Source organism: Arvicanthis niloticus, chromosome X (genome assembly GCF_011762505.2).
Source record: "Arvicanthis niloticus isolate mArvNil1 chromosome X, mArvNil1.pat.X, whole genome shotgun sequence".
In the NCBI taxonomy this organism is placed as follows: Eukaryota; Metazoa; Chordata; class Mammalia; order Rodentia; family Muridae; genus Arvicanthis; species Arvicanthis niloticus.
Genome location: NC_047679.1, coordinates 70,914,451 through 70,936,493, shown reverse-complemented (window position 1 = coordinate 70,936,493; position 22,043 = coordinate 70,914,451).

The window sequence follows — 22,043 nt, the reverse complement described above, 5'->3', positions numbered from 1 at the left end:
CAATAATATATAGCCATGGAAATACTCATGTGGTTATAATCCAAGATTGGATTATCTGTGAGAAGCAGAACTGAGTATATTTTTTATCAATCATTAATTAATTAATTTTATTTATTAAAGAGAACTAGAAGACTATTATATTAATGTTTTGTTTAGTTTACCTGTATTTACAAGTTGACTATGTGTTTTTAAAACATGCCACTGAAACTTAAGAGGCAGAATTTTGTAGTGAGATTAAAGCTTCAGTTAATTTAGTAACATTCACAGAGAAAACTTCAATTTGGAGTCCAAATTATTGTATAATGATATGGGAAGCCTACAGTGGCTATCATCCTTGATTACAATAGCCTACAACAGCTGAGCACACTCTGATAACATCTTGTTTTAGATACCCAGGATTTTCCCTTGTGTGTGTGAGACTTAAAGGTGTGTGACTTAAGGGTGTCAGATTAAGAGACAAGACCTAAGGGCATGACTTAAAGGCATGACTTAAAGTCTGGATTAGAAGTGAGACATATAAAAGGTGAGAGGCAGACAGAAGAAATTATTATTAAGTGTTAGATATTAGACACTTGCACTTGGCAGAAGGTTAATTGAACTGGAGATTAAGCACTTAACACTTGGAGAAAGAAATTGAAACTGGGAAAGAGACTAGCAACTAGAACTAGGAATTAGGACGTGAGACTCAGTACTAGGAACTAGGGACTTGGAGGGAAGAAGAGAGACTGAAGAATAACTGGATTGAATCACACTCTGTCTGGTCTCCATTCTTCGCATCTGTCCTCACTCTCTCTCTCGCTGAACCCCAACTCATGGACCAGAGCAGCTTGGGGCAGTGCAGGCTCTAACAGTTTAGCCCCTAAGACTTTTGGCAGTGCAGGTTCCAACACTGATAGAGCAGTCCCCTACATTTTGTCAAAGATCAAGTGACCATAGGTGTGTGGGTTCATTTCTGGGTCTTAAATTCTATCCCATTGATCTTCCTGCCTGTCTCTGTACCAATACCATGCAGTTTTTTCAGTACTGCTTTGTAGTACAGTTTGAGGTCAGGGATGGTGATTCCCCCAAAAGTTCTTTTATTGTTGAGAATAGTTCTCACTATCCTAGGTTTTTTTGTTATTCCAAATGAATTTGTAAATTGCTCTTTCTATCTTTATGGAGAATTGATTTGGAATTTTGATGGGGATTGTGTTGACTCTGTAGATTTCTTTTGACAGGATGGCCATTTTTACTAAGTTAATCCTGCCAATCCAGGAGCATGGGAGATCTTTCCATCTTCTGATATCTTCTTTGATTTCTTTCTTCAGAGACTTGAAGTTCTTGTCATACAGATCTTTCACTTGCTTGGTTACATTCACTCCAAGATACTTTATTTTATTTGTGGCTATTGTGAAGGGTGTCATTTCCCTAATTTCTTTCTCAGCCTGTTTATCCTTTTTAGTAGAGGAAGGCTACTGATTTGTTTGAGTTTATTTTATATCCAGCAAGGTTGTTAAAGTTGTTTATCAGGTTTAAGAGTTCTGGTGGAAGTTTTAGGGTCACGTAAATCTAGTGAGATGACCATGTGTTTTTTTTTTTCTTTGAGTTTATTTATGTAGTGGATTACATTGATGGATTTCCGAATATTGAACCATCCCTGCATTCCTGGGATAAAGCCTACTTGATCTTGATGGATAATTGTTTTGATGTGTTGTTGGATTCAGTTTGCAAGAATTTTATTGAGAATTTTTGCATCAATATTCATAAGAGAGATTGGTCTGTAGTTCTCTCTCTTTGTTGGGTCTTTCTGTGGTTTAGGTATGAGCATAATGTTAGCTTCATAGAACAAATTGGGTAGTGTTCCTTCTGTTTCTATTCAATGGAATAGCTTGAAGAGAATTGGTATTAGGTCTTCCTTGAAGGTCTGATAGAATTCTGCACTAAAACCATCTGGCCCTGGACATTTTTTTGTGGGGATATTTTTAGTGACTGCTTCTATTTCTTTTGGAGTTATGCGACTGTTTAGATGGTTTATCTGCTCCTCGTTTAACTTTGGTACCTGATATCTATCTAGAAAATTGTGCATTTCATCCAGATTTTCCAATTTTGTTGAGTATAGGCCTTTGTAGTAGGATCTGATGACTTTTTAAAATTTCCTCCGTTTCTGTTGTTATGTCTCCTTTTTCTGTTCTGATTTTTTAATTTGAGTACTGTCGCTGTACCCTTTGTTTAGTCTGGCTAAGGGTTCGTCTATCTTGTTGATTTTCTCAAAAAAACAGCTCCTGGTTTTGTTAATATTTTGTATTATTCTTTTTTTTCAAAATGGTTGATTTCAGCCCAGAGTTTGATTATTTCCTGATGTCTACTCCTCTTGGGTATATTATTTTCTTTTTCTTCTAACACTTTCAGGTGTGCTGTCAAGTTGTTAATGTATACTCCTTTCATTTTCTTTTTGTGGGCACTTAGAGCTATGATTTTTCCTCTTAGTACTGCTTTCAGGGAGTCCGACAAGTTTTGATATGATGTGTCCTCATTTTCATTTAATTCTAAAAAGTCTTTAATTTCTTTCTTTATTTCTTCCTTGACCAAGTTATCATTGAGTAGAACATTGTTCAGTTTCCACGTGTATGTAGGCTTTCTGTTGTTTTTGTCCATGTCAAAGAAGAGTCTTAGTCCATGGTGGTCTGATAGGGTACAAGGGATTATTTCAATCATTTTTATCTGTTGAGGCCTGTTTTGTGACCAATTATATGGTCTATTTTTGAGAAGGTACGATGAGGTGCTGAAAAGTAGGTATATTCTTTTGTTTTAGGATGAAATGTTCTATAGATGTCAGTTAAGTCCAATTGGTTCATAACTTCTGTTAGTTTTATTGTGTCTCGGTTTAGTTTCTGTTTCCATGATCTGTCCATAGCTGAGAGTGGGGTGTTGAAATCTCCCACTATTATTGTATAGGGTGCAATGTATGCTTTAAGCTTCAGTAAAGTTTCTTTTATGTATGTGGCTGCCCTTACTTTTTTTTTTTTTTTTTTTTTTTTTTTGGAGCATAGATGTTCAGAATTGCGAGTTCCTCTTGGTACATTTTTCCTTTGATGAATATGAAGTGTCCTTCATTATCTTTTTTGATAACTTTTGATTGAAAAACGATTTTATTTGATATTAGAATCGCTACTCCAGTTTGTTTCTTGGGGCCATTTGCTTGCAAGATTGTTTTCCAACCTTTTACTCTGAGGCAGTGTCTGTCTTTTTCACAAAAGTGCATTTCCTGAATGCAGCAAAATGTTGGGTCCAGATTAATTATCCAATCTGATAGTCTATGTCTTTTTATTGGAGAATTGAGTCCATTGATATTAGGAGATATTAAGGAAAATGAATGTTGTTTCCTGTTATTTTTGTTATTGGCGGTGGTGTTATGTTTGTATAGCTACCTTCTTTTAGGGTTGTTGGAAGATTACCTTCTTGCTTTTTCTGGGTTGTAGTTTTCCTCCTTGTATTGGAGTTTTCCACCAATTATTCTTTGAAGTGCTGGATTTGTGATAAGATATTGTGTAAATTTGGATTTGTCATGGAATATTTTGGTTTCTCCATCAATATTGATTGATAGTTTTGCTGGGTATAGTAGTCTGGGCTGGCATTTGTGTTCTCTTAGGGTCTGTATGATATTGGTCCAGGATCTTCTGGCTTTTATGGTCACTGGTGAGAAGTCTGGTGTAATTCTTATAGGTTTGCCTTTATATGTTACTTTGCCTTTTTCCCTTACTGCTTTTAGTATTTTTTCTTTGTTTTGTACATTTGATGTTTTGATTATTGTGTGGCGGGAAGCATTTCTTTTCTGGTCTAAACTTTTTGGAGTTCTGTAGGCTTCTTGTATATTTATTGACATCTCTTTCTTTAAATTAGGGAAGTTTTCCTGTATAGTTTTGTTGAGGATATTTACTGGTTCTTAAGTTGGGAGTCTTCCCCCTCTTCTATACCTATTATCCTTAGGTTTGGCCTTTTCATTGTTTCTTGGATTTCCCGTATATTTTGGGTTAGTAGCTTTTTGTATTTTGCGTTTTCTTTGACAGTTGTGTCAATGTTTTCTATGGTATCTTCTGCACATGAGATTCTCTTTTCTATCTCTTGTATTCTGTTGGTGATACTTGTGTCTATGACTCCTTATCTGTTTCCTAGGTTTTCTATCTCGAGGGTAGTCTCCCTTTGTGATTTCTTTATTGTTTCTACTTCCATTTTTAGATCCTGTTTGGTTGTGTTTTCTTGCAATTCCTTAAGGGATTTTTGTGTTTCCTCTTTAAGGGTTTCTCTGTGTCTACCAGTGTTCTCCTTAAGTTCTTTGAGAGTGTTATTTATGTCTTTCTTAATATCCTCTATCATCATCATGAGAAGTGATTTTAAATCTGAATTCTGCTTTTTTTGTGTGATGGGGTGTTCAGGGCTTGCTATGATGGGGCAACTGGGTTTTGATGATGTCATGTAACTTTGAATTCTGTTGCTTACATTCTTGTGTTTGCCTTTCGCCATCTGGTTAACTCTAGTGTTGCCTGTAATTGCTGTCTCTGACTGAAACCTGACTTTCCAGTTATCTTGCTTGTGTCTGATCTCCTAATGGTCCAGATGTCTCTGTGATCTTCTCCAGCTGCACCGAGTACAGTAAAACCTCTAGGATGCCTCAGGATATGGTGCCTCCAATGTAGCAGTGTTTACAATGTAGCTAGGTGTCTGCTGTTCTGAGTGCTGTGTCTCCTCTAGGATGTCTCACAATAAGGTGCCCACTGATCTGAGTGCAGTGGCTCCTCTAGGATATCTCAGGATATGTTGTCTGATGCTCTGAGTTCAGTTGTTCTTCTGTGGCTCTGGGTTGAATGGACCTTCCAGAATGTCTTGGGTGGAATCTGGAGTTCACACAAGAGCAGACCCTGCAGAGGTCTGGTCTAGGCCTTAGATCAGGGAGGGGGCAGAAGGGGAGTGGTATTCCACAGGGGCAGGGGTTTGGGTATCTGCTGGAATCTGAGCTCTTCCAGCACCCAGCTATGTGCTTAGGGCAGTGTGTGGGTCTTCCTACCTATGACTGTGTGATCTGTGGAGCCTTCAGCATGTCTCGGGCAGAATCTGGGGTCCACACAAGAGCAGACCGGGCAGAGGTTTGGTCCAGGCCTCAGATCTGGGAGAGGGGTGGAAGGGAAATTTACAGTTTCTTGATTCTTGTTTATTGTTTTGCTACTCTGCTTTGCTTATTTTTTTTACATCAATTTTATAAGATATTTAATTTATATTTCAGATGTTATCCCCTTTCCCCATTTCCCCCCACCTAGTAACCCCTCAACTCCATTTCCCCTTTTCCTGCTTCTATGAGGGCCTGCCCTCACCCATCCACCTACTCCCTACTCCCAACCCTCTAATTACCCCTCACTAGGTCATCCAGCCTTCATGGGGCCAAGGACTTCCTCTCCTGCCTATGCTTGATAAGGCTATCCTCCCTAAATATACAGCTGGAGCCATGGGTTCCTTTCTGTGTGTTCCCAGGCTGGTGGTTTAGGCCCTGGGATCTCTGGTTAGTTGGTATTGTTGCTCTCCCAGTGAGGCCGCAAATCCCTTCAGCTCCTTCAGTCTTCTCTCTAACTTCTCCATTGGGAACTCCATGATTAGTTCTATAGTTAGCTGTGAGCATGTACCTCTGTAGATATCAGGCTATGGCAGACTTCTAAGGAAACAGCTATATTAGGCTCCTGTGAGCATGTACTTTGTGCCATTCACATCAGTGTCTACCTTTAGTGACTGCACACGGAATGGATACACAGGTGGAGCAGTCTCCAGACAGCCCCTCCTTCAGTTTCTGTCCTACACTTTGTTGTAGGAAGCCGCGGTTAGCGGTGGTACATTCCACCATTCCAAGATGGCGCGGGCATCCTGTCCTCCCACTAGTAAACAACAGACTGCGCAGGTGCAAAAGTCACTGCCCAACCCGGAGCGTATTATGGGTAATGAGTGAACAGCCAATCAGAAGTGAACATGCCACTCTAGGGTACATATAGCAGTGCCTTTCCCGGGCTTTGGGTCTTTTCCGCTTCTGCTTATACAAGAAGTAAAGCCTCGCTGTAGTATTACCCGATCACTGCCTCCATGTCTTTTTCGCGGGCGAAGGGGACTTGGGAGGCGCGTGGAACATTTTGTCTCTATAATTGCTGCCATGAGTATTTTGTTACTCCTTCTAAGAAGAAATGAAACTCCCACACTTTGATCTTCCTTCTTCATGAGCTTCATGTGGTCTGTGATTTGTATTTTGGGTATTGTAAACTGTTGGGCTAATATCCACTTACCAGTGAGTGCATACCATATGTGTTTTTTTGTGATTTGGATACCTTACTTAGGATAATATTTTCTAGTTCCATCCATTTGCCTAAGAATTTCATGAATTCATTGTTTTTAATAGCTGAGTAATATTCCATTGGGTAAATGTACCACATTTTCTGTATCCATTTCTGTTGAAAGACATCTGAGTTCTTCCCAGATTTTGGCTATTTTAAATAAGGCTGCTATGAACATAGTGGAGCCTATGTCTTTGTTATATGTTGGAGCATCTTCTGGGTATATACCCAGGAGTGGTATAGCTGGGTCCTCAGGTAATATTATGTCCAATTTTCTGAGGAACTGCCATACTGATTTCCAGAGTGGTTGTACCAGCTAGCAATCCCACCAACAATGGAGGGTGTTCCTCTTTCTCCACATCCTTGCCAGCATCTGCTGTCACCTGAGTTTTTTTATTTTAGCCATTCTGACTGGTGTGAGTGGAATCTAAGGATGTTAAATATTTCTTTAGGTGCTTCTTGGCCCTTTGAGTTTCCTAAGTTGAAAATTCTTTATTTAGCTCTGAACCCCATTTTTAATAAGGTTATTTGGTTCTCTTGAGTCTAATTTCTTGAGTTCTTTGTATATATTGGATATTAGCACTCCATCAAATGTAGGATTAGTAAAGATCTTTTGCCAATGTTTTGGTTGCCATTTTGTCTTATTGACAGTATCCTTTGCTTTGCAGAAGCTTTGCAATTTTCTGAGGTCCCATTTGTCAATTCTTGATCTTAGAGCATAAGCCATTGATGTTCTGTTCATGAACTTTTCCACTGTGCCCAAGTATTTGAGACTCTTCTTCTACTCAAAGGATAAGCAGACTGAGAAAAAAATTAGGGAAATGACATCCTTCATAACAGTCCCCAATAATATAAAATATCTTTGTGTGAATCTAACCAAGCAAGTGAAAGATATGTATGACAAGAACTTCAAGTCTATAGAAAAAGAAATCGAAGAAGATCTCAGGAGATGGTTTAAGACCATCTTCTGAGTATGTGGTAATTAAACCACATAACCATGGTCACTTGATCTTTGACAAATAAGCTAAAACCACCCAGTGAAAAAAGGACAGCATTTTCAACAAATGGTGTTGGCTTAACTGGAGGTCAGCATGTAGAAGAACAAAACTTCATCCATTCTTATCTCCTTGTACAAGGCTCACGTCCAAGTAGATAAAGGATATTCACATAAAACTAGATACACTGAAACTAATAGAAGAGTATGTGGGAGAGTGCTTCAAATACTTGGGCACAGGGGAAAATTTCTTGAACAGAACAGTTTCTTAATTCTTATAATTGACTTCCTTTCATTTTTCATTATTATATGACTTTTCTTTTGCTTATATAACATTGGTCAAAGACCTTGTGAATTGTGTAATTTTTAGGAAATTCTTGAAACTTATGCCTTTTGTTTGCTTCCTATGGCTCACTCCAATAAAGAATTTTTCAGAGAAAATAACTCTTAAAAATCTTTATTCTTTTAGTGTTTGCTAAGGATATACTTAATTACTTAATTTGTTCATTTGTTTCTGTTTGCTTTACTTCCCCACCTTTGAATCTATAACTAAGATAGTATATAACTTGTTTAGTACTATTATGTTTTGATATACAATCTAATTCCATTCATGAACTCTGAGGTGGTCATGTGAGAAATATCATTACTTTATACAAATAGAGAAACTCAGGCTTAGAAATTCTAAAGAAGCATCACTAGACCTGAAGCCTCTCCATTCTTCTTTCTATTACATTGTTACAATCACCAGAGACATGTTAAGTATAGATTATGATTACATTTATTCTGAATACAACGTTGTGTTCTGAAATTTCCAAGAATTTCTCAGGTTCAAATGTTGCACACTCTGAATAGCAAGGGGAGTTTATAGTCATAAGATTAATAATAGAAATTACAAATTCAAACTTAAAGTAAATGTTCAAACCTTATATGTTTGGTTTGCAGAAATATGTTGCAAAACCCTTCTGGTCTGGGCCAGAGCACTGAGCAGATCTTGGGTGGCAGCTCTGCCCCCAATCTCCAAGAACCCAGAGGAAGCGGGGATCCCAGGCGCTCTAACTCAGGCAGTATCTTAGGTAAGCAGACAGCAAGGCCTGCCCTAAACAGGGAGTAAATGAGACCCACAAGGACCCAGGAAGTCACTCCCGGCCCGGAACACTGGTTCCTTCTGGTCTGGGCCAGAGCACTGAGCAGATCTTGGGTGGCAGCTCTGCCCCCATCCTCCAAGAACCAAGAGGAAGCAGGAATCCCAGGCGCTCCAACTTGGACAGTGTCTTAGAAACTAGTTCTCGGATCTGAGGCCTGGATCAGACCTCTGCCAGGTCTGCTGTTGTGTGGACCCCGGATTCCACCTGAGACATACTGGAAGGTCCACTCAACCCAGAGACACAGAGGAACAACTGAACTCAGAGCGTCAATCAACATATCCTGAAATATTCTAGAGGAGACACTGCACCCAGAACAGCAGACACCTAGCTGGACTGCTACCTTGGAGGCACCATATCCTGAGGCATCCTAGAGGTACCACTGTAAGCAGTGCAGCTGGAAAAGATCACAGAGACATCTGGACCCCTAGGAGATCAGACACAAGCTAGATAACTGGAAAGGCAGGCTTCAGTCAGAGACAGCAAGTACAGGCAGCACTAGAGTTAACCAGATGGCAAAAGGCAAGAGCAAGAATGTAAGCAAGAGAAACCAAAGTTACATGGCATCATCAGAAACCAGCTGCCCCATCAGAGCAAGCCCAGAACACCCCATCACACCAGAAAAGCAGGATTCAGAATTAAAATCACTTCTCATGATGATGATAGAGGGCTTTAAGAAAGACATAAATAACACTCTCAAAGAACTTAAGGAGAGCACTGGTAGACAGATAGAAACCCTTAAAGAGGAAACACAAAAATCCCTTAAGGAATTGCAAGAAAATGCAACCAAACGGGAGAAGGAATTAAACAAAACCATGCAGGATCTAAAAATGGAAGTAGAAACAATAAAGAAATTACAAAGGGACAATACCCTGGAGATAGAAAACCTAAAAACAAGATCAGGAGTCATAGACACAAGTATCACCAACAGAATTCAAGAGATGGAAGAGAGAATCTCATGTGCAGAAGATACCATGGAAAACATTGACACAACTGTCAAAGAAAATGCAAAATACAAAAAGCTACTAACCCAAAATATACAAGAAATCCAAGACAAAATGAGAAGGCCAAACCTAAGGATAATAGGTATAGATGAGGGGGAAGACTCCCAACTTAAAGGACCAGTAAATATCCTCACAAAATTATACAGGAAAACTTCCCTAACCTAAAGACAAAGATGTCCTTAAATATACAAGAAGCCTACAGAACCCCAAATAGACTAGACCAGAAAAGAAATACCTCTCGTCACATAATAATCAAAACATCAAATATACAAAACAAAGAAAAAATACTAAAAACAGTAAGGGAAAAAGGTAAAGTAACATATAAAGGCAGACCTATAAGAATTACACCAGACTTCTCACCAGTGACCATAAAAGCCAGAAGATCCTGGACTGATATCATACAGACCCTAAGAGAACACAAATGCCAGCCCAGACTACTATACCCAGCAAAACTCTCAATCATTATTGATGGAGAAACCAAAATATTCCATCACAAATCCAAATTTACACAGTATCTCAACACAAATCCAGCACTTCAAAGAATAATTGGTGGAAACTCCAACACAAGGAGGGAAACTACAACCTAGAAAAAGCAAGAAAGTAATTTTCCAAAAACCGTAAAAGAAAGTAGCTACACAAACATATCTCCATGGATGTTAGCCCAAAAGCTTGGATTAGTGAAGACTCAACTCGCAGACCATATGAAGCTCATGAAGAAGGAAGACCAAGAGGGGATGCCTCAGTTCTACTTAGAAGGAGAAACAAAAATGCTCAAGGGAGCAAATAGGGAAACAAAACATGGAACAAAAACTGAAGGAGGGGCCATCAGGAGACTATTCCACCTGGGTATTCATCCCATGTACAGCTACCTAAGCTAAACACTGTTGTGGATGGCTGGAAGTGCATAATGTGAGGAACATGATATAGCTGTCTCCTTAGAGGTCTGCCAAAGACTAACACACTCAGAGGACGATGCTCACAGTTAACCACTGATATGATCAGGGGTTTCCCAATGGAGAACTTAGTGAGAGGACTGAAGGAGCAGAAAGGGTTAGTGACCCTAGGTGGAAAGCAACAATACCAAACAACCAGAGCCCCCCAGGGTCTAAACCACCAGCCTGGGAACACATAGGGAGGGACCCAAGACTCCAGAGGTATATGTAGGGGAGGATGGCCTTGTTGGACATAGGTGGGAGAGGAGTTTCTTGGTCCCATAAAAAAAAATGAACACAGAGTGTGTGTGTGGGGGGGGACGTGAGGGCCGGGAGGGGATAGTGGGAGGGGGTAGGTGCAGTCACTGCCTCAGAAGCATGAAGAGGGGGATGGGATAGGAGGTTTCTGGGTGGTGGGAGGAAGTAGGGTAAGGGGATAAAATCTGAAACGTAAATACTACAACCAATTTTAACAAGCGAAAAAAAATTGTCAGAACCAACATCTTTAAAAAAAAAATGTCAGCCCCCTGGGGGGGGGAATTTTTTTCTTGATACTAAAACTTGTTCTGAGAATTGTATATTGCAGAATACACAGCCTTGGTGTATCTACTCATCAAGCATACTGAGCAGATCTGCCCAAACCTCCGATGTCCTGGAATTCCATCTGGATTCAGTGAAGACACAGCATCAGAGGCTTATCAACTTACTCTTCCCCCCACCCCTCTACTAAAATCTCAATGCCCTTAATCAGCTTGAAGAAGTTAAAGAAGAGTCAGTGCCCCTATTCCCTGAGCTCAGGGACTAAGGTGGTTAATAATGGTCTGTCTTTCTAGGGAAAAGTAGTGCTTTTGTTGGAACAGGGGGGATTAGCTAGGACTTATTGCATAGCCATAACCTATTGGTAGAAATCTGTATAATTATTATCAAGATGAATTTATAATTTCTTAAATAGTACAAAATTTACTTTGATTTCAAATTTAAGGTTTTCATTGGTACGAGATTCTTATTAATATAAAAATGAGATGAATATTGATACTCTCATGGGCATTGTGCCTGTATAACACATTTAGGAATACAAGTCCTAGACCCAGCCCTTTTTTAACTTTTTTAACTGATTTGGGATGGTTAAACTATGAGTTAAGGGACTATAGCAAATTCATGGTTTTGAGTTTATTGTTAGGGTGTTTTCCATATTTTATTTAGAAATAGCTGAGAGGAGTGAACAGACAACAGTCCAGGTTACCTTACATGGATAGTTGGTTTTCAAAACATCAGAAGTCCATAGAACTGACGCTACAAATATTTATATATTAATGTTCATTTTGATTAGAGACCTGTCTGCTCCTGACAGCTTCCTGTCATGGATTCTAAGAAGAAATTGAGCATCCTTGAAGTTACTCCAGTTGTGTGGTGACAGCCACTAGGCAAGAATTGCCTCTCTCCATCTACAGACAAATTACTGTCCAGAAAAGGACACACATGCAGAATAGTCGACTGATTATATCTGCCTAGACAGAGTAATCAGCCCTTAATAATCCTGCATCACTAAGGTCTGTCAGATGATTCTGGGCCAGAAGGCTGAAGATTTGATGCTCCAACGTTCAGTAGTATAGGGGCTTTTCAGGTGTTCAGCGGTCTCTATAAATTGGCTAAGTTTTAGAAGTTATGTTTAGTGCTTCCCATAACTTCAGTTAACTCAATCATTCTGGATTTCTGATGGGGTTGAAGACCTATAGTCTCATAGCCAATCCTGGCTATTTACTTTGAGAGAAAAGATCTAAGTAGATGGTTTTCAGCTGACATTCATTCTAAAGCCAAAAAAGCCAGGATCAAAAGAAAGTGTTTTAGTTAGAAGAGATAACAGAGGTTCTGGTTAGTCAACAAAATGATGGACTGGGTATTAGGACTATCTTGTACCTCACTGGTACAATTAGGAATAAGTATGCTCTAATTGTATTTTGAGGGAAAAGTTTTACTTTAACAGGAAGAGTGATATGTAGGAGGAGCTAAGTGGGAAGGAGTACTGAGAGGACGAGATGGAACAAGGAGACAAGATGAAGAAGAGGAGAAGCTAGGTGATGAGAGAGAGAAAGAGAGAGGGGGCATGGAGGCAGATGTTCACATGTCTCCACCAGTCAAAGATAGTTGTTATATCTAGGTTGGGTATTGGGTTACGCTTCTGATTGAGCATTAACAAACTTATAAATCCTTTGATTAACATTTTTAAAAAAATTGTATAAAAGCAAAAAGGAAAGGGGGGGCATGGGACAGGGGTGTTCTAGGGAGGGGAAATGTGGAAAGGGGATTGCATCTGAAATGTAAATAAAATATAAAATAAAATTTAAAAAATAAAAAAGAAATAAAAGAAATATGTTGCAAAACAAAGAAAAATCACAGACCTCTTAATGATAAATGCATGTATAAACATATTTGTAAGTGCTTTGTACTGTTCTATTGTACTTTTATTTTAGATGATTGTGAATATTTCTCCATAAAATGAAACATACAACATATATTTGTTTATATACAGCATATTATTCACCACAAATGCCAATTATAATTCTATGAATAAAATCATATCTGGCTTTAAATGCTCACAGAATACATGATACAATATTATTGACATTTTGTCCTCTTAGTGAGTATAATTTTTTTTAAAATACCGTATAACCTAATCATAATTTTATCATCCTTTTTCTCCAAGTTCTGATGCACCTGCTCTTCCATCTGGATTCACTCCTTTTCTGTACCTCATTAGAAACAAACAGGCCCTTTCCAGCTCTGAGACTCAGCCTGCAGAGGTGAGTTGCACACTGTCTCTGGAGCCTCTGTTCTTTAGCTCTGGACTTGTTCCTTGGTCTGGAGAACCTTCTCTAGACCCCAAGAGCATCCTGCTTCTCCATGAAAATCTTACTAAACCCTCTTGTAACCCTGCTTCAACAAATCCCTTCCCAGCAGCCCTGCCCAGACACTGCCTGCATACACTGCCTGCAGAGATGAGTTTTCTAGCTCTGGGCTCTTTCCTTGGTCTGGAGGAGTCTTTCAGGACACAAGAGCTTCTTGCTGTCACATGGAAACCATAGGGGCCACCAAAACTAAGCAGCTTGGACCCCTTCCCCACTAATCCCATTACAATCAGATCTGCCTAACATCACAGTAGGTGTGCTTTTGGCACAACTGCAGTGGTGAGTCAAATATAGCCAGTCCCCTTAGCTCCACTGTCTATCCTTGTGCCCCTTCTTCAGTCCCGAGGACCCTTGCAGGAGCCCAAGAGCCTCCTACTACCCCTACCCCATAGAGACCTGTGGAATCCCCAAGAACTACCAACTTTGAACATTGCTCCCCCCCCCATCCCTTGCCAGTGAGTTCTGCCTGAGGCACAGACAACACAGTAGGGTACCTCAACTTCCATTGCCTGACCCACTGCTCCCTACACCTACCTGAGAATTCTTGCTGCCATCAGTACCATCCATCCAACAACAGGAAAAACAGGTGCCTAAGAAACAGCATAAGTACAAAATTAACAAGTACCACGGCAATATGTTACCACTGGAGCCTAGGTATCCTGCTGCAACAAACCTTGTATATCCTAATGAACCTGAAGCACAGGAAGAGAATCTTAAATTCCAACTTATAAAGATGACAGAGGCCTTTAAAGAGGACATGAATAAATCCCTTAAGGAAACACAGAAGAATACATTCAAACAGGCAGAGGCAGAGGCATTGAAAGAAGAAGCAAATAAAAAAGAAATACAGGAAATACAATTCAGGTAAAGGATGTGAATAAAACTGTCTAAGAACTGAAAGAGAAGAGAGATCTTAGAACACCCAGCCCTAAAGAAGATTTCTCCATTAAATTCCTCCCCTTAGGGCTCAGGGAACCTTCAGAAGAGGAAGCAGAATAAGTGTAAGAGCCACAGGGAATAAAGAACATGAGAGAGAAAGACAGTGGGGGGGGGGAGATAAAGATAAAAATGATAATATTGAAAAAAGCAGAAAACACCCTAACATGCCATTATGAGACAAGGAACTGCAAAAAAATGTCATGGAATCTATTTTATTTATTTATTTTCTGTTGGCTATATACTACTGGTCATGTGGCCAACTCTTGAGAGTACTTTGTTTCCCTGTAGAGACTTTCTTGAGGAAAAAGAAGTTTTCATTTAAAAAGGACTATCAATTGGAGATAGCCTCTGGGTTTGGGATAGGAGCATGTGTCTACTTTTTTCTACTCTGGGACCACATCTAGCACACACCCATGTAGGCCCTATGTATGTTAGCTCATATGTGTGCACCCATCCTGTTCTGTTTAGATGTCTTTTTTTCTTGGTGTCTTCCATCCCCTCCAGCTCTTACATTTTTTCAGTAGGCTTCCCTAAGCCCTGAGGTGAGGAATTTCAGGGTTGTGTGTTCCAAGATTCCTTATTCTTTATATAATGTCTGGCTGTGTGTCTCTGTGTTTGTTCCTATCTGCTCCAGAAGGAAGCCTTTCTGATTATGGCTGAGCATGGCACTGATAAATGAACGTAGAAGAATCTTGAGTCATTTTATTTCCTAGGTTTATTTAAGAGAACAATAGTGTTTTCTTTTATTCTAAGACCCTGGTCTGTCTAGTCCCAGGTTCTTGATCACCTATGTAGTATTGGCCATGGCTTGCAATCCATGCAGTATGACTCTAAAAAATCAAATATTGTTTGTTTTTTTCTTTTTTTATTTTTTATTAGATATTTTATTAACACTTCAGATGCCATCCCCTTTTCCCATTCCCCCCCTTAGAAAACCCCTATCACTTGCCCCCCTTTTCTTTTTGCACATATACATTTTTTTAAATGTTAATCATAGGCTTTATAAGTATGGTATTGCTCAATCAGAGGTGTAACCCACTACCCAACCTAGATATATCAACTATCTTTGACTGGTGGAGATACATGAACATCTGCCTCCCTGTCTCCCCCCTCTTTCTCTCTTTCATCACCTAGCTTCTCCTCTCCTTCTTCTCCTCCTCTTCTTACTCCTTCTCTCCCTCTCAGTACTCCTCCCACCTTAGCTCCTCCTACATATCACCCTTCCTGTTAAAATGAAACTTTTCTCCCAAAATACAATTAGAGCTTAATTATGCCAATTTGTACCTGTGAGGTACAAGATAGTCCTCATACCAAGTCCAACATTTTGTTGACTAACCAGAACCTCTGTCATCTCTCCTAACCAAAACACTTAGTTCTGAACCTGGCCTTTTCCTTGGCTTTAGGATGAATGTCAGCTGACGACCATCCACTCAAATCTTTTCTCTCAAGGTAAATAGCCAGAATTGGCTATGAGGCTATAAGTTTTCAACCCCATCAGTTTGTTTTTTTCTTACAAGGTTTGTACCACCATTGCACTAGTATATCTTGCAGGCAGAACACCACTGTATATTAAATGTTTTGTAGCCGATTTGGTGTTTATATTTCTCTTTGTGTAGCTTGGTTCTTTCAGTACCAAGAATTCTAGCCCATAGGAATGAAGGTACTAAGTAGGCAACATCTCAACTTCTCTGTGCTCCAGTTCAGTGAGTTGTTTGGGTGCTGTATTCAGCAATATGGCCATGCAGTCATTCTAAGGAAAGCAATTTATAGCCTTGGTAAACTGTGTATTGTATGTGGGTGCTCATTTGACTACATTGGCCAACAACACAATTGTATGTAACTCAATATCGGTACTGGAAGATTATCTCCAGGTGGGGCTCTGTCTGCCCTGTTATTTGATGATTTAATTTAAAGTGCCTTCACATATATCTATATTTTCAGGAAGATTCTACTGTATTGCATTTCCACTGTACTTCTGAAGCGGCCATTAATTTTAGCTGTATCTACCCATATTCCCTCTCTAATTCCCCCTCTTCTCTCCCTTTTCCTCCTTAATCCTCCTGTTCTAGCACCCCACATCCATTTATATTTATGTATATTCATAGATTGAAACCCATATCCAATACTGCATAGGTGACCAAAAACCTGTGTCTAGATAGCTGAAGGACTTATAATAAAACTAAATACTACTGTTCTCTTAAGTAAAGGTATTAAAGCCATTATATATAGTTATCTATTTATCTATTTTCTAGTCCCTTACACTATACCCAACATTAGTAGTTCTACAGATATTAACTTGCTTATTATTGACTTAAAAACTAATATCCACATATAAGGAAAGACATAGTATATTTGTCTTTCTGAGTCTGGGTTATCTCACTCAGGATGATGTTTTTTAGTACAATCCCATTATCTCCGAAGTTCATCATTTGAATTCATTCCTTTTAACAGCTGAGTAACATTCCATTGTATAAATGTTCCAGATTTAAAAAATTATTCATCTGTTTTCGAACATCGGCATGATTTCCATTTTTGTCTGTTCTGAATATGGCAACAATGTATATCATTAAACAAATGTCTCTATGTGAAGCATCCTTTGAGTATATGACCAGTGGTATAGATGGATCATTGGATAGGCTATTCCAGTTTTCCTGAGGAACTGCCACACTGATTTCCATAGTGGCTGTAAAAATTTACAGTCTAGCCAGCAATGGATAAATGTTCCCCCTACTTTACATCCTTGCCAACATGAACTAGCATTTGGTTTATTATTTGTAGGCTTTCTTACAGGTAAAAGATGAAATCTCAAATTAGTTTTGATTTAATTTACATTTTTTGATGTCTATGGATGTTGAACAAATGATTAAAATTTGTTTAATATTTCTCAGAAATTTGAGTTCTCTTATGAGAATGTATTTGATATGAGCCACACTTTTTCAATTTGTCTATTTCTTTTCTAGACATCTAATTTTTTGAGTTTTTTTTATAAATTTAGGATATTAATTTTCTATCAGATATGTAAAAATTAAAAATGTGAGTAAAAATCTTTCCTCATCCTGTAGGATACTGTTTTGAAGGAATGATGTTCTTTGCCAGGCAGAACCTTTTCAGGTTTATGAAGTCCTACTTGTTAACTGTTGATCTTTGTGCTTATGCTATTAATGTTCTGATCAGGAAAGTGTTTCCTCTGCTAATTTTTTCAAGGCATTTCCCCATCTTTTCTTCTTTCAGGTTCAGTGTGTCTACTTTATGTTGAACTCTTTGATCTACTAGGACATGAGCTTTATGCATGGTGATAGATATGGATCTATTTACATTCTTTTACATGCAGACATCCAATAAGACTAGCACCAATTGTTGAAGATGCTTTCTTATTTCAATGTCTATTTCTGGTTAATTAACAAAACATCAGATGTGTATAGTTGTGTGGATTGATATTATTAACCTAATGGATCATGTTTGCTATTTATGGAACATGATGCTAGTTCTGTATTAGTTTATATACTGTTTTTTTTTAACTTAACTCAGAGTAGTAGGGTATAATATTTTTTAGGATGTTTCTTTCTAATGATTGTATAGCATTGTTTCTTCTTGCACCTGGCAAAGTAGTAAATAAGCAAATTTTCATTAATTTGGCAACAAACATATATAATATAGAACACAAGTCACTCATATAATTAGGGTTTAGATGAAGCACATTGAGAAATAATATTAGGGCACAGATACAATATACATGGAAAAGGTTACTCGTTTTTATTCTATAGTCTATTTTATACATAATGTTATCTCTCTACCTCTCTCTGTCTCTCTTTCTGTCTCTTTCTCTCTCTCTCTGTATGTATGTGTGTGTGAGAGAGAGATATTTGTGTGCCTTAGTATAATGATTCATGTAAATTAAACCAATAAATTATTTCTATCACCAATATTGAAATGATAAATAAATAAAAAAAACAAAAGAAAATGATCTTTATAAGTTTTCTTTTTAAAATGACATTATTTAAGATATAATTAGGAGGGTTCAGGAATATTATCTTTATTGGAGACTTACTCTACCCAGTAAAAGGGAATCAAGTATTTCTGAGCAAGACAATAACTTAAGCAATGGTGAACATGATGCATTTTATCATTTAGAAAATGATGCTACTTCAAACTCTACATTAAAGCACAGTGAAGGTTTGTGTCTTTGAGCATTTGTGCAAGGATATTTACATGATAAATTCATTTCTACTGGGGAAAATTGCTGCTATAGTACTCTAATTGTCTTAGATATTACTTTGCTGTAAATGTAGAGATCATATATTTAATCTGATATTTTAGTTATAGTCTCCATAATAAAATATACCTTCATTTTCAATAGTCTTTAGTTTAGATTTTTCACATTTAAGAGGAAAACATTTATATAGCAGGATGTTCTATTTATAAATATTTATCTGGCAGTATACTGGCAAAAAAATAAGCCATTTCAAAGCGTGTGGGAGAAATTATGCATATGTTTCTCATATTAGTCATTGAGAAAGAAACTCCACTTAGTGCATTTAAGAATTCATTAAAAAAAAGTCAGACTCCTAAACTAATTTGTTTCTACCTAACAGCTCCTTTGTTCTACTCTGGAGTGTTTTGAAAGACAGAGATAAGGATCCCTTACTGGTTTTGATATAGAATTGTCTTCCCTCCTGGAAAGATGGCAGTCAGATGAAAAGGGGAGATAGGTTTATAAACTGTCCTAGATTCAAAGATAAACAGTGGGATCCATGTGGCAGGGGAAAAAAAGAAAGATTCTGAAATAGATGTTGCTGCAGCAATTTGACATGCAAGTACTTATTTCTCTCTAAATGGACACAGCTAAGAGAAAGGTCTTAATTCCTCATGTTATTTACTTATCTTAAAATGCACATATCTGAAAATTATTAATTTCTCCTATTGTTAGATAAGAATAAATTACATAAAATTACATAATATTGTAATAGATAACTGTTTGTTAGGGTAAACTATATTCCTCAGAAAACTGGAAATAGATCTACCTGAAGACCCAGCTATATAAGTCTTGGGCATATACTCAAAAGATGCCCCACCATGCCACAGGAGCACATATTCTACCATGTTTATAGTGGTCTTATTTGTGAAAGCCAGAGACTGGAAACAACCCAGATGTCCCACAAGGGAATGATGGATACAGAAAATGTGGTTCATTTACACAATGGAATACTACTCAGCTATTAAGAACAAAGACATCATGAGTTTTGCAGGCAAATGGATGGAACTAGAAAATATCATCATGATTGAGGTAACTCAGACCCAAAAAGACATGCATGGTATGTACTCACCAATGAGTGGATATTAGCCAAAAAGTGTAGAGTACCCAGGATACAATCCACAGAACTCAAGAATGCTAACAAGCTGAAAGACCCAAGTTAGAATGCCTCAATCCAACTTGGAAGAGAGAAAAAAATAATCACAGAATGGGGAGGAAGGGAGGGGCCTGTGTGGGAAACAGGACATGGAGTGGAAGAAGGGAACATGATCAGGTATTGGAGGTAGGGAAACAGAATTGAAACACTGAGGCACAGTAGAAAGAATGAAAACAGGCAACATTGGGAGGTCGGAGGTTGGGGACATTCTAGAATACACAAGAGATCTGGGAAGTGAAACATGTTCAGGACTCTAAGGAAGGGATCTTAGATGAAATTCCCTACAATGGGGAGAGGCATCAATGTAGCCCCCGTCTCCAGTAGAAAGACAGAAAGCATCAAGTGGATGGATATGGTTGCCATTCCATAGTCAAAGACTCTTGGTTTAGATTAGTTCTTGTCCAAAAGAACTGGAGGGACAAAAGTGGAGAAGAGACTGAGGGAAAGAAGTTTCAGTGACCTGCCCAAATTGGGATCCATCTCAAGGGGAAGCTATCAAGATCTGATACTATTATTAATGCTGTGGTATGCTTTCAGACAAGAGCCTAACATGGCTGCCCCCTGAGAGACTCTACCAGCAGCTGACTGAGACAAAAGCAGATGCTTATACCCAACCTTTGGGCTGAAGTTGGGGACCCCTATTGTTGAATTAGGGGAAGGATTGAATAAGCTGAACGGGAGGGTGATCCATGAGAAGACTCAACTAACCAAGACCTCAGGGCCTCAGGGAGCTCCCAGAGATTGAGCTACCAACCAGGAGCATACAGGGGCTGGTCTCAGGCCCCTGGCACATATATAGCAGAGGTCTGCCTGTTCTAGCCTCAGTGGAAGGGCTTAATCCATGAGAGTTTTGAGGCCCCAGGAAAGAGGGAGGCCTGGTGGAGGGAAGAGCAGCCTCTAGGAGGCAAGGGGGAGGAGGAATGAGATGAGGAACTCTGAGAGGAGGGGACTGAGTGGGGGGTAAAGACTAGAATGAAAATAAATAAAATAATTAAAATTAAAAATGAATAAGTAAATTAAAAAAGTGTGTGGTAAGCTTAAATGACATATTTCATTTTTTCTTTCTCCCTTCTGCTAGGGTAAATTTTGAATTGTTAAATTGGGGACAATTCCTGTAACCTGAATGTCTATGTGTCAGAAACACTGCAGGTGTGCAATGAGAACACTTCTCAGAGAGATTTATTCTAATTTTGCCATTTTAGAACTCTGTGCTGCATGCAGAAGTAAGAATATCAAAAAAGAATTGAAAATGATTTATTGTAAAACATCATCCTTGACTACTAAACTTGATAGAAGCACCAGAAAAGCTGACATGATTTTATGAGACTAATATAAAATAGGAGGTGAATAATCTTTGGAGTTCTCAAAGGTCCCTTCATCAGTTACCACCTTTATCTTGCCAAAAAGAGTTTTCATTCATACAAAAAAAGTGTTCTCAAATAAAATAGTATTTATTGTTAACATATTGGACCCTCAGTTGAAAATTCCCTCTAATGTGCTTTGATTGTAAAAAGCTTGAGAAATAGAGAGCAATTTACTTGTAATTGTTGCTTTAGAGGGTAGTTGGGTTCATATTTGAAGTAACCTATTATTTTGTTAAATGGAAGAGGCTATAAAAATAAAGGCAGCATTTAGATATTTAATAGATTCTTTAAAAATATGCATTTAATTCCTAATATACAACATTACTACACTGTTCCTCTGACACTCATTTCTGTGTATAGTAACTGAAGCTATTGAAGAAAAATCTTTCAGCCATAAGAAACAGTGGTGCTAAAATTTATTTTAAAAGAAAATACTATTTTTCTTGGATATTTACTTGCAAATCAAATAAGGTGATATACATCTGTTGGGGGCCGACTTTTAACAGAAAGCGGCTATCAGCTTTGCAGCCATCTTGAGCCATATACCCTGACATGAGACTTGTATTACAATAGCCTACAACAGCTGAGCACACTCCGATAATCTTGGTTTAGATACCTTGAGATTAAAGGTGTGTGAGATTAAAGGTGTGTGACTTAAGAGTATGACTTAGAAGTATAGAGATCAGAGTTAGAGACAAGACCTAAGGGCATGATTAAAGGTGTAACTTAGAGGTGTGGCTTAGAAGTGAGACATATAAAAGGCAGAGACAGAACAGATCAGAATCAGACTGAGATCAGAGAATCAGACACATCAGACATTAGGTAGAAGACACTTGGCTCCAGACAGAATCAGACACAGCAGACAGAGGAGACAGAGAAGGAGACACTTAGAGGAAGAGAGATTGAAGAATAAACGGGATTGAATCACACCCTGTCTGGTCTCCATTCTTCGAGTCTGCCCTCACCCTCGCTCTTGCTGAACCCTAACCTGGGGACCGGAGTGGCAGCTT